Source organism: Misgurnus anguillicaudatus, chromosome 8, assembly GCF_027580225.2.
Source record: "Misgurnus anguillicaudatus chromosome 8, ASM2758022v2, whole genome shotgun sequence".
NCBI lineage: Eukaryota > Metazoa > Chordata > Actinopteri > Cypriniformes > Cobitidae > Misgurnus > Misgurnus anguillicaudatus.
In genome coordinates this window covers 12089502-12104031 of record NC_073344.2, presented here as the reverse complement: position 1 = coordinate 12104031, position 14530 = coordinate 12089502, and the positions used below count along the sequence as shown (strand labels likewise).

The window sequence follows — 14530 nt, the reverse complement described above, 5'->3', positions numbered from 1 at the left end:
ACAATACTAAACAGGCTTGACATACAAAACAAAGAACTTGACAACAACTTTCTCTTATGCTATTTGCTAGACAGGACTTAACAGTTACATGACAAAGATATTTTATAAAACGTATCAGCACGAGACAGCAAACACAAGGTCATTAAATAAAGGAGCAAATCCAGAGGGGAACAGGTGACAATCATGAAACAATAATGGGATAATTAATGAGGGGGCTGGCTCAAGAGACAAGACAGAAAGCACATGGCCTGAATAAACCACACTAAACACGGGCCTGTCATAATCCTGCCTCGAGACTAATGCTGGCTACACACCAAAAGATTTTTTACATCTTATAAGATTTTCAAAATGTGATAGACCACAAACATGAGGATAAAAAAATCCTAGATTTAACCGTTTTGCACATATAGTGTGTGGTGTGCCATGATGTGTCAAAGACAGCACACCACACACGAACAGAATTTCAACCAGAGTCTCGACTGTGAACACAGGAAATCTCGCAAAATCTTGCGAGACTTCAGAATAACCATGGCGGATGATATTTCAGATGATAGAAATTTCAATGCTAGTGTTTGGAATGATTTTCACAGGAAATTCAAGGGAATAAAAGAAAATGGTTTGGGTGAAGTCATGCAGATAGCGAGAACATGGTCTGTAAAAGTTCACTTTGCATCCACTTCACTTTGTGCTGCGCCATGACTGCTTCCGTCTTCCACCATCTCGCTTTCTGATTGGATATTGTTTCGTTTCACGTGATAATCTCAAGAGGGTGCGCGCATTTGTCCTCGGGGTTCCCCCCACACATCAGGATTTCTAATCGTAAATATTAAACATGTTTAATATTTACGATTCGTGATTGTCCTATTTTCTTACCATTGTCGCTTCGGTTTACGGTTAGATTTACATAAAATGACTTCCCAAATCCAACCCTAACGCCAGGCGACATATAAAAAATAAATCAGAAATAATAGTATAAAGTGACATTGTAATGCAAGCACCAAATCTAACCCTAAACCGAAGCGACAATGGTTTAAAAATAGGAAAAAGCAGTTGAGTAACCAATACGTGAGAATATCACGAAAAAATAATAACTATATATCACGAAACCTCCGTGGGTAGCATGCATCAGGCACAGTACCTGCGATCAGTTTTTAAATGACAGTTCATTTGTGACCAAATGATATGAAATAAAACCTGACATTGTACATCTAACAGTGGCGGCTCGTGACTGCTCATCCGAGGGGCGCAAATTCAAAATATGTGTTTGGAGTCTCATGTGTGTTGCTTGCGTTTTCAAAATATGTGTTTGTTGCGTCATGTGAACCATGTGCATCATGTGTTTTGTCAAAATAAGTCCCTGCTGCACACGCATCAAAACCTTTTTTGATAAAAGAGACGCTCACGTTCACAAAATACATGCAAGACACTTCCTTAACAGGAAACTCTGATTATGCATGAGATTATGCGAGTATCTGGCAAACGCGAGCGTCTCTTTTATCATAAACCCTTTAGAGGCATCTGCAGCAGGCACTTATTTTGACAAGACACGTGATGCACATATGATCACTCGATGCACAAAACACATATTTTGAAATACGGAACCGCACACATGACGGGCTACATACATGTTGTGATGAACTTCACATCGAGTGCCCACGAAAAAAGAAGTCACCAGCCGCCACTGACATCTAATGGGGTAATTTTCCTTAAAAGCTGCAGTAGAAATGACAATTAGATTAGTTCTTTACACACACCTGTCATAAGACTCAGAATGTTGTTAGTGTCTTCAGCTGGGGTAAAATAACAGTTGGGGTTAAATAATGGGCACAATAAATTACAGAAATTTTCTTTAATACAATTTTTTTCTGTAATTTTACATTATTTTAAAGTTACTTTTTAAATAACAATGTTACGCAAATAATTATAATTAGGCCTATTATTGGAAATATATATACAGTCCCTTGTATTTCTTTAATGGCTCTATCTTTTTGGGCAGCACACAGTCAATTATTATCTCCTAACACCTAACATCCATGTGAGCTTTGTCACACCTAGCTGACATTGAGACTGACAGTCAGCCTCACTCTACAGCAGTGATCCAGAAAAACCTATCCAATTAATCCTCTGGAAATTCAGGGACTGTTGGACAGTTTGCCCATGAACTGGTCCCATTTACATTGTACTGTATTGCGACGTGCATCTAGTTAAAGAGATAGTTCACCAAAATTATTTAATTCTGTCATAATTTACTCACTCTCATGTTGTTGACCTGTATTTTTTTTTTGATGAACACATCAGGAATGTTTGTAACCAAACCGATCAGAAGTTCAATTGACTTCCAAAGTAGGATAAAAGAATACTATGGAAGTCAATGAGGCATCTAATCTGGGTTGCGTTTCCCAAAAGCGTTGTTGCTAACTTGTTAGCAACTTAGTTGGTTGGCAATGGGAAATTGCATTGCAACCAACAAAGTTGCTAACTTAGTTGCTAACTTGTGATGCTTTTGGGAAACGCACCCCAAATTATCACTTTACAAAGGTAGCTGGCATCCACATTTGGTTAAATATCCACCAATGTATAAATATTTGTCGATGTTTAATGCCTGTTTTCTTATCACACTTTCAGATTTCACAGCCCTGAAGGCTGCATGACTTTGCTAAGATAAAAAAAAGATAAATTTTTTTTGACATTCTGCAGTGATGAAGACTTTATCTTGACAGCAATAAAGATATTTTAGATTGACAAGCCCACCAGTAATAAAACCACCAATACATACTAATTGTACTTAGACATCAGGGCTTTCACACGTCTGTAATAGAATCTAAATTAGCATGAAGACAAATACAGCAAACTGAATGCATCCTATTATGTCTAGACAATGCCCTTTAAATAATCCACTTTATAAGATATAAAAAGTTACATCTGGTTAAATTTGGCAGTAATGTTTTGTCAACAAAATATAGTCATGCGAAGATGTTAAATAGCAGCTCATTTGATGTTTTTTTCTAAATTGTTTCACAAAACTTTCCAAAACAGTATATACACAAATAAAATATCAGTTATAGTTATATTAACAATGTAATCGACTGTTTGTGAAAAAGAATAAACACAGAATAAACATGTTAATCAAGCCGTCATGATGTTATTTCTCCATTTACTGTAACTGAAGAAAACATCATCTCCTGCTAACATATGGACTCTATTTTCCACATCACATGAAGCCTGTTGGGTCTCGAATATGCTTCGCTGTTTGTAGCACAACACCTATCTTGTATTGAAAATCTCAATGAATTATTTATGAAGACAGCAGACGGGTTCTGAACAGCTCGACAGAAATACAGCACAAATAACCATCCTGTTGTTTATATCTCATTGTGATTATGTTAGATTTAATTAAATCCAGCGTTTTTTATTGTACATTTTCATCATCTAACAGAAGTTATTAGCAGAGCTGAGTGCCATTCAGATTTACATGCAGAATCGCAAAGGATATCTTTCCAAGTCCTAAATCAAATTTCAATCATATTTAAATCCCAAGTTCCTAAATCAAATTGAGATGGTAACAAACAGTTTGCAGATTTTGAATTTAGTCAAATGGAATTATGTTTTTATGTAAAGTACCTTTTCTGTCGCTGGGGTGGTACCTCAAGGTTCCGTTTTCTACCTTTACAGGTAAACTAAACATAATACAATGTTGTACCTTTTATTATTGTACCTTAAGGACACAGTGTACATTTACAGTTAACTGTATTGTACCACTAAAATGAAACTAGTAGAAAAGTTTCATTAGGTTAGGACACAATAGGTCCTTAGTGTATAATATTGTACCCAAAAGGTATGAAATTTCAATGTGTTGTATACACTGTAAATACAGCAAGTTAAAACAAGTTGAATGTTTAAAGGGTGTTATGATTTCGGTCTCATTGGCTGCTTTGTCTTTGTTTCACTATGTGTTGTGTTTTTGTTTTGACAGCTCCACACGTGCGCGTCTTCCACCTGGTGATCTCATTACCTCTGACTTCTCTCACCTGCGTCCCGCACCTGATTCTTATTATTGTCCAATCCGGTTTGATTTAAATTCCCCTCGTTTCCTTTGTTCTTTGCAAGTTCGTCTTTGTATGTTCCTGCCAGCTAGCTTGTCTAGTTCTAGTCCTGTCGTGTCTAGTATCTGTTTCTAGTAATCTATTTTGGATTATTCACCATGCTCTCTGCTGCCTTTGCCTCTGCAGATTCCCTGTCCCGCTGTCAGTCTCTCCCGATTGGTGTGTCAACCGTCAAGCCTCTGTGTTCATTCTGTCTGTGGATTCTCCGAGCGCCTGTTTACACCTTGCGCTGTCCAGCCGCAGTGCGCTCTCGAGCGCGTAATTCTGCGTCACACTCGGACTGCCTCAGTGCGCTGTCCAGCACGGACTCTGCTGAAGTCTCTGACCGCCTCTCTCTCTCTGTGCCCCGCCAGGAAGCTCTCTCTGTGCCCCGTCAGTATTACATCGAGTTGTCTACGGTTCATTGTGGACGTCCTACAGCCCTGCTGTGTTTCCCACGGTTGACATCTACGAGAGGACTTCGCTGTGTTTCCCTCTCCAGTGTTTTCAGTTCATCGCACCTTTTACACATGGACTTTGAGTGATTTTGCATTGCACACATATATACATTACATGAAGACATTGAGTTACTTTATTATATACATACCCACTGATATTTGTGATTACTTCATTAAAACCCTCTACATTGGGATTCCTGACTTGTGTGGTTCCTAACAAAGGGGACATATCACAAAAATGTCATGATTTTGAGGAGATATCACATCTTTTAGTACAGTGAACTCATTGTCATGTTCAAGAAACCAATTTGAAATGATTCGAGCTTTGTGACATGGTGCATTATCCTGCTGAAAGTAGCTATCAGAGGATGGGTACATGGTGGTCATAAAAGGATGAACATGGTCAGAAACAATGCTCAGATAGGCCGTGGCATTTAAACGATGCCCAATTGGCACTAAGGGGCCTAAAGTGTGTCAAGAAAACATCCCCCACACCATTACACCACCACCACCAGCCTGCACAGTGGAAACAAGGCATGATAGATCCATGTTCTCATTCTGTTTATGCCAAATTCTAACTCTACCATCTAAATGTCTCAACAGAAATCGAGACTCATCAGACCAGGCAACATTTTTCCAGTCATCAACTGTCCAATTTTGGTGAGCTTGTGCAAATTGTAGCCTCTTTTTCCTATTTGTAGTGGAGTTGAGTGGTACCCTGTGGGGTCTTCTGCTGTTGTAGCCCATCCGATCCGCCTCAAGATTGTGCGTGTTGTGGCTTCACAAATGCTTTGCTGCATACCTCGGTTGTAATGAGTGGTTATTTCAGTCAAAGTTGCTCTTCTATCAGCTTGAATCAGTCGGCTCTGACCTCTAGCATCAGCAAGGCATTTTCGCCCACATGACTGCCGCATACTGGATGTTTTTCCCTTTTTTACACCATTCTTTGTAAACCCTAGAAATGATTGTGTGTGAAAATCCCAGTAACTGAGCAGATTGTAAAATACTCAGAGCGGCCCATCTGGCACCAACTACCATACCATGCTCAAAATTGCTTAAATCTTCTTTCGTTCCCATTCTGACATTCAGTTTGGAGTTCAGGAGATTGTCTTGACCAGGACCACACCCCTAAATGCATTGATGCAACAGCCAAATTATTGGTTGATTAGATAATTGCATTAATGAGCAATTGAACAGGTGTTTCTAATAATCCTTTAGGTGTGTGAATATCGGTTATATAATTTTCAGGTTTTAAGTATATTTTAATATAGTTTAAAGGAATTCTACAAACTTAGTATTAAGTACTAAGTATTATCGTATCGCATATTGAACATTGCAATTTAGAAGGTACAGTAACTGAGCAAGAAACTTAACCCCTAATTGCTGCAGAGGCGTGTTACCTCTGACATATATAGCAATTGTAAGTCGCTTTGGATAAAAGCGTCAGCTAAATGAATAAGTAAATGAGTAAGTAATTGCATATCACATTTTTCTGTACAGCCCTAAATAATGCTCACATTTTTATTGGTAACTACACTGTCCTAAGAAATTATAAAAAAATTGTCCCAAGCTGTCACTGGGGCAGTACCCTTTGAAAAGGTCATAATATTTAGGTGTGAATTTGTATATATTTGGTAACAATATGTACCTTTAAGGCAGTGGTTCCCAAACTTTTCAGCGTGCGGCCCCCCTTGTGTACAGTGCATATTTTTGCGGCCCCCAGTTTGAAAACCACTGCTTTAAGGTACTAATATGAACTCTCTAGTTGCAAATGTGTTTTTTATGTCCCAGTGACACCTAGGGATCATTGCTTTGCCATTTTTTCTGACAATGTAGAGTCGAAGAGACAACCTTTTAATGAAAATGATGAATAATGAATTCAATTTTTGAATTTTAAATTTTGCCTACCCTATGAATCAATAATGTTCAGAGGAGCGGCTACCAGACCTGTACACATTGTTCGAATTTTGACTATTGATGACCTACAGTAGCTAAACAACAGTCCTTCAGCACTCAGGATCAGCATTAACTCAGCCATCTGGTGTATTCCAGACTCACCTCGCTACCAAATTCATATAAATGACTCCACAAAGGCTTGTGTTTCACAGTGAAGCCTGTTGTTAATCCTGAAGGTCTTCACAACCACTCATTTATTTACGCAGAGCACTGAGTTCTTTGTATCATCAGATGCACCTCTTACAGCTGTACATGACAGCTAAAGGAAATAATGCCAACTTTAGATTTTGTAAAATAGCAGCAGTGAGAAAGTATAAATCTGTATGCAATCTGAACATAAAACAAGCAGTAAATGATTCATATGTGGTTTAATTTGAAAATAAGTTTTATGTAATGTACTCTAGCTTGACATAGCCATTGATGCAAGTTGACACAAGCTGGTTTATACAGGCTTGATTTAAAATAATGATGCAGTTTATTCTTGGCTGTTAGCCACAACATTTTCATCATAAATTTTGATGGCCTGTCAAAATTTATTTAAGTGAATAAATACTAACTTCTGGTTCCTTTATTCAGACCCTGAAGGTCCATCTTTTAAATATCCTCTTGTAAAACTTTGGGTTGAGGGCAATGAGGTGAACATGAAGGTATTGGCTCATTTGGATTCAGTTCACTTCCATCACAGAAGCATACTGAAGCATCTACAGGGTATCTGTATTTGTGAGGTACAATAGACTATATTCAATTTTATGAGAGAGATATTGCTTTTGTTATTCTCTGTATTAGTTATGCCTCACCCCGTATTCAATAATTTCACCAGTGGGGACTTATAAAAGATTTTTAGATTGACATTTGATCTTTTTGCTTTTTTGTTGCTCTTAAGCTTCTGCCACATCGCTCTATTACGTTAAAAATATGACAGAGCAATTATTGATTATTTTCAGTCCAAAATACATTAAAATCAAAAGCTTGGTTTTGTTGGCACATATACAAGTATTGTAAAGCTGTATGAGTTTAAAATGCAGTACACGTAAGCCATCTGAATGTAGGTACACATATGGGAGCACTTACCTTTTATTGCTCAAACCCTATATAAAGCCTGCACAGCAACATAGTTTATTAGATTTATGCAGCTTTTTATTTAAATTGAAACTCACGTATGGACTTCTAAACTGACATTGATTGAACAGTTCTGACGTGGCATAATTAATCTGTTATGTCTGGTTCATTTCTCTGCCAGTGGAGGACATTATGATCCATCAGAGTGTTCACCCTGCTGCCACACAATAAATGATGCTGTAAGCATGTTTTTATCAATGCAAAAAATCAGTGTAAAACCCATACCAGAGTAACAGATTCTCGGATTCGCTGTTGCAAATTGAAATATGATATTTCATGTTGGCAGAGGATATTGATGTTAGATTATTAGATACAGTATTAGAAGAAAACATGTACAGTGGAGGTAGATATTGCTTAAAGGGATAGTTCATCCAAAAATGAAAATTCGTCAAAACAATTTCCTCATTCTCATGTTGTTACAAACCTGTATGAGTTTCTTTATTCTGTTAAATACAAAAAAAGATATTTTGATAAATAATGGTTAGCACCAGTGTTGGGGGGCAACGCATTACCAGTAACATGCATTACGTAATAATACTACTTTTCTGAAGTAACGAGTAAAGTAACGCATTACTTTATAAATGTACACAATCATATTTGAGTTACTTTATAAAAAAAGTAATGCGAGTTACTTTTCAATTTAATTAATTTGATAACAAACATTGCACTGAATTAAACTGAATGCAGTCACGTTAAATACACACTCTATCCATGCGCGCCTGAGCGGGAACAGTTTGACTCAGAAATGGAGATGGCAGGCCAGAGCTCGACATTTTTGCGATGGAAATATGCAATTTTGGAATGCTGAACTTCTCATTTATAAAAACACCTGCAAGGCCTGAAAGAGATCAAGCCTCAGCCACGTAAGAAAAAGTTACGCAAAAGTAACTTAAAAGTAATGTAAGTATTACTTTCCATGAAAGTAACTAAGAAACGCAATTAGTTACTTTCCTCAACACTGGTAAGCACACAGTTGATGGCACCCATTGACTTCCATAGTATTTGGTTTTCCTACAATGGAAGTCAATGGGTATCATCAACTGTGTGCTGCTTACCATCATTTATTAAAATAATAAAGAAACTCATACAGGTTTGTAACAACATGATCGTGAGTAAAAGATAAAAAAAAATTTCAAATGAGACAGTATGTTACTTTCTCTAGAAATAGGTACAGCTTGTTAAATGGCAATTTTGACAACTAATCTAGATTTCCAATATAAAGCATTACAAATGCTCACATTGATTTTAACCATCTTTGTTTGAACTCAACAGGATCTTAGTCGATAAAGCATGGCCGCTCTCTACTTGCATCTATCTTTCATTCAGACAGACTAATATTAATCACTGTTGCACACTGACCGACAGTCCACAAGTTAAATGAACTTCTAATATATTATTTATGGTTTCTGCACAGACTTTGTCCCTTTAATGTTTTCATAATGTTGCAATATTCTTATGTAAAAGTCATAGAATGCAAAAACATCAAATGGTTTATTACGCTCGACAGAAGTTAAATACAAGTCAAGAACTTATTTATTATTTTGTGTTTTCCTACTTTCAACATTTTAATCACACAGTAGATATAGCAAAAGTAACCGCAGCAGAGTAACCATAGCAACAGAAGGACATCTAGTTATTTTTGGAGCACAACTGGATTAAACAAGTGAAATAAATGAATTTATTGTGTGAGATAAGCAAATTTGAAAGAGGTATAATATTATATAGTCATGTATTTTTTTAAATTCTTTTTTCGTGCTATTATCACGAAATTTTGTGTTTTTTCGTGATCGTATAACGAATTCCTGTTTTCGTGTGATTATCACGCATTGGCTACTCAACAGTTTTGTCCTATTTTCTTACCATTGTCGCTTCGGTTTAGGGTTAGATTTACATAAAATGACATCCCTAACCAAACCCAACTCTAACCCTAATGCCAGGCGACATTTAAAAAAATAAATCAGAAAAAATAGTATAAACCAATATATGAAGTGACATTCTAATGCAAGCACCAAATCTAACCATAAACAAAAGCGACAATGGTTTAAAAATAGGAAAAAGCAGTTGAGTAACCAATATGTGATAATCACACGAAAACAGGAATTCGTTATACGATCACGAAATAACACAAAATTTTGTGATAATTGCACGAAAAAATACGTGACTATATCACGAAACTTTGTGAGACTGGGAAGGAAATAATGCTGGGTTGCAATGGTTGGGAAAATATGGACAATCCCAACTATTTGTTCTAATTAACCTATAAAATTTGACCTAACCATGTGTTGAAACATCCCAGCACTCTAAAAAATACTGGGTTGTTTTTAACCCAACGTTGGTTCAAAAGGGACGAGCCCAGCAGCTGGGTTAAAATTATCTTAGAAAATTATATATTTGACCCAACAATGGGTTAAAACAACCCAAGTTTTTCGTTGAAAAACCAAAAATTTGACCCAATGCTGAGTGTAAAATACAGTAACTCAGCTTTTTAAAGTGTAGCCAGTGAGTTACTGTAACTGCCCCATTACAGTACCATAACTGTACATGTTTTTTACAGTATGATGCCTTTACCGCAGTTCCATTTTACAGTATAATACCCTTACTTTAACCTAGTTTAAAAAAAAATATTGCCTTGATTGCCTGTGTTGTAGGTCCGTAACACTACCACAGTGCCACAAAGTCACTTGATGAAAGTTACTCGCTACACTCGCCAAGTAGCCTCTTCTGGCACTCTCCCGACACTCCGAGGAGTGAAATCTTGGCGTCAGTAGTGTTTTGAAGTCTTGAGGTCAAATTCAAATCTGATGGTCAAGCATTTATCCATAATCCCTTTCTTGATTCTAATTACAATTCTCAATAAATTATTTACACTGCTGAAAAACAATTCACATTTTGAAATTTGCTTCACTAATAAAAGCATTACAAATTCAACTACAGTAGCACTACTGCTGTTGTTTTACAGCAGTCTACCGCAAAACATACAGTAAATTACTGTAAATTAAATGTTAATACCCATAATGCAATGCATAGTACAGTAATGAACTGGAAAAGAAAATGATGGTATTTTACTGGGCATTTTATGGTAAGTAACTGTAGAAATTACAGGTAAGTCTAACAGTGAGTATATTAAATTACAACAGGTTGGGTTCGCAAAATCCAGCATTTATTTTTTAGAGTGAAAACTATAAAAAAAAATTACATTTAAAGTTCATTGGTTTTGAATGAACTTGTGCTGTGATGTTTCAACCCAAAATGCTGTGTTGTTTCAAAATATTGACATTTTCTGGGTTAATTTACTAGTAATTTGGGTTGTCCATATTTTACCTAACCATGTGTGGACACAACAAGTGTATGTTTATATCTTTTTCTTTCAGTATTTAGTTAACAACAGATGAGCAATTGTTTTTATACAAATATATCTCCTGGGAGCTCAAGGGTAAATGACCTCATTGAGAGTGAGGGAGATTTTTAATGAACTCCATCTGCCATGATTATTCATGGATTATGAGGTTTAACTTACAGGGTCTCGCATCTGAAACAAACACTTTCCAAATATTATTAGAGGCTTATAAAGTGTATAAAGTTTGTTGGCACAACCGTTGGCACTAAAGTAGATTTAATATGGCTGTTTATGCCAAGCAATTAAAATTACATTGTACTTCTGACGGTTAATCCAAATTGGCTTTTGCCCTGACCTCTCAAACTAAAATTTTGTTCATTTAAATTAAAATGCTCAGTCTTCCTTGAGTACATTGACAGTATTAAATAATTTACAGAGACTTGCATATGAACTTTACTTGCATATGAAACACTTTCTTACTGCTCGGCAAACAACAGAGACCCATTAATACATAAACAGATGTATTATGTGTTTTTTAACAACCTTGCAATATCATCAACATTCAAGATGACAAAATCAAGCAAATGCGTTAGCAATTTGGTGTATGGCAAATCTTTGGTTTTGTAGGATACAACATGCTTGAAGGTTAGAGCATTTTTATTTGGCTATCAAAGCATGAAGTACTCACTTTACCTTTAAAAAAGTTAAAGAATTTTGTGTAGATAACAAAATTCCACATAGACAAAATATGCACAGCATGCCTGCTATTAATGTAATCATGAACAAAATGTACAAGATTTGAATTTTATTTTAGAATGGCAAATGTTTCAGTCGCAAATTATTTTCCAACATACCTGAACATTCCAAATCAAACAGCCATGTAACCTGGTCAAAATCACATGACCAATCATTGCATCCATATAAAAAATATTTAGGTTTGTTCGACTTTATGCATTAGCGTAAGTACAGTGGGAGGGATTCGAGAAATCTTATAAAGGATTCTTCTTTCGAATCACTCTTGGTGTACATGATATCAAACACCTTTTGGGTTGCGTAGAATACAGAAGAGTCTGTGCAAAACAAACTGGTATGAATATTACAATTCTTCTTTCTTGTTTTCTTGTAATCATAACAATAATTCATGGCCACAGGGGCTTCTGCCCTTCTTCTGATTGGATCGTTCAAACACCTTGCTTTGCCGTTAACTCAAGGTCATGGGTTTTTATTCAGCTTGATCTCACGAGAAATCATACATATTTCACGAGTTGGCTAATTTAATCATGCAATATCGTACGATTCTCATGAAAAACAACAAGGAAACTGAACCCCCAACCCTGCACCTACGTCACAGGGGTCAAGGCAAATTGTATCAAAACTTACGAATGTGGTCGTATGTATTAATACAAATTAGCCAACTTGTAAAATATGTACGAATTCTCGTGAGATGGTTTTATCCATGTATTTATCAATTTGTTAAATGGGTCTGGTAGTGTAAATTATCTAGGGTGACCATATGTGCCATTCTTCCAGGACTCGTCCTGCCAGGATTTCGGTGCGTCTTCCGGGAGTCGTATTTGTTGACAGCATACGCCATTCAGTTAAACATAAAACATACAATCGTAGTTTCAATAATAATCCTCTATGACATGTGCGGTCGACAAATATGACTTCCGGAAGACGCACCCGAAATCCTGGCCCGGGAAGAATAGCACGTATGGTCACCCTAAAAAATTAAAAAAGAAAAAATGTTGTAGAGCACAAAGTTTTCCGTAAAATAAGACAATTTTTTTATCAATTTACTTTAAAGGCATAATATCACTATGTCTGATGCAGCCATTTTACATCAGCAAAGTCTTTGATTATTACGCCAGAAAAGAGTATTGTCCTAGCCATATCTGCATAGAAAATCGCAGCTTTTAATTTTCTGTCAGTCTTAGTACACGATGTAACTACAGTAAAGTGAAGTTCAAAATAGGAAAAATATGGAACCTCTTTGGTTAATTTTTAGCGGGATGCTAATGGTCTAATCAGATTCAATGGATTGTGCTAAGCTATGCTAAAAGTGGTAGCGCCAGACCCGGAGATCGGCTGAATGGATTCCAAAATGATAAGAATCAAATGTTTAACTCCAGGGGAGCTGGAAAATGAATATTTTGAATATTGAATATAAATATAATATAAATATATTTGAATATAAATTTTGAATATTTAAAAAAAAGTAAAATGTCCCTTTAAGTAAAAAATTTAAAGTGAACAACTTTTAAAAAATTACTTCAATTGGTAACACCTAAAATATTTAAACATCTTCAACTTAAATTTGTCACTTAAAGTGGGAAAATTTTGTGTGAAAAAGTTTAAATTAAGTTGATCCAACTTTTACTTTTTACAGTGTAGGCCTACTTTTATTTACTTTGCTGTTATCAGAAATGATCTACTCTAGGGAAAGTGTATCGGAAGGTAAGTTCTGGGAAGGTCAGATGAATGTGTTTTTTTTCTCGGAAAAGGCATACCATATCTAGTCAAGGACTCATAGGGCATTGGGTTAGTGTTTCTGGTTGATGTTTTGGACACAGTCCTGTGTGACAGCTCTATAACAGTGAGTTGAGAGTAACATTAGAGAAAAGTCTCGCAGGCCTTTCTTTGGCAGAACTGAGGCCATCTCGTATAGGTCACGTGACCGGTAAATGTCTTAGACAAAATGAGTTTTACAGTCCATTACTCTGTGAATTGCTCACTAGGTTGGAGCATCTGCTTGATTTAACTGATGACTGATTGCCGTACGTGTACATACTGGCTGTGTTTGAGGATTGAGTTTACTTCTTTCCTTTGTGAACCCATGAGGGACAGAAAGAAGTAATGTGGGATGATGAAGAGGATTTGCACCAGAAGACCCCTTACATTATGCAGAGGGGGCATTTTAAATGACAGTAGGGAAGAGAAGCAAAATTTTCCCAGTATATAAATTGAATTTTTTGCATATAGTGCTGGACTTTAGCAGACATTTTGAAAGAAGAATAAGATGGGTTGTAAATCAAGTGGAAAGTCATTTTACAAACTATTTCAAAAGCTGTTTCTGTCACTTTAAATAACAGCCCCATTTCATTTCTATTACTTCCATCTGGATTTTTATAGGAAAGCCCAGTCGATAGCACATCAAAGTTTTAGCTAGCACTGGGACATCTAGTATGTGCTACTGAACAGTTAAGTAAAGTTGAAAATTTGCATTTGTATAAGGAAGTTAACCAACTCTTGCTAAACCTTTTATGCGAATTTTGGGACTGCGCATAACATTAAAAAATTGGGAAAGGATTACCATGTTGTTCAGAAAAGATTATCATGCAATATATCAATCACTTTGCTTAGGACGAAGGAGTCAAATATTTTCACTTTTAACCGAAAGGAAGCTTGTAAATTTAGAGATAAATATTCAATTAACATATACGTTAAAGAAAAAACATACAAAAATGCCAGAAAATTTGTAACAATTCACTAAATAGATACAAAAATGGTCAAAAGTCCCAATCTGTCCCCAGCAGGGTACAGGTATGTATACACTTGGTACCAATATGTACCTCTGA

The 14530-nt window shown here is 36.2% G+C and overlaps 1 protein-coding gene across 1 annotated transcript in view; it reads left to right on the top strand.

Annotated features, from left to right (window-relative positions):
• LOC129450573 (cystathionine gamma-lyase) overlaps nt 1-14530 on the top strand; it is a 47346-nt gene that overhangs the window by 32192 nt on the left and 624 nt on the right. The gene's annotated exons all lie outside the window — the stretch shown is intronic.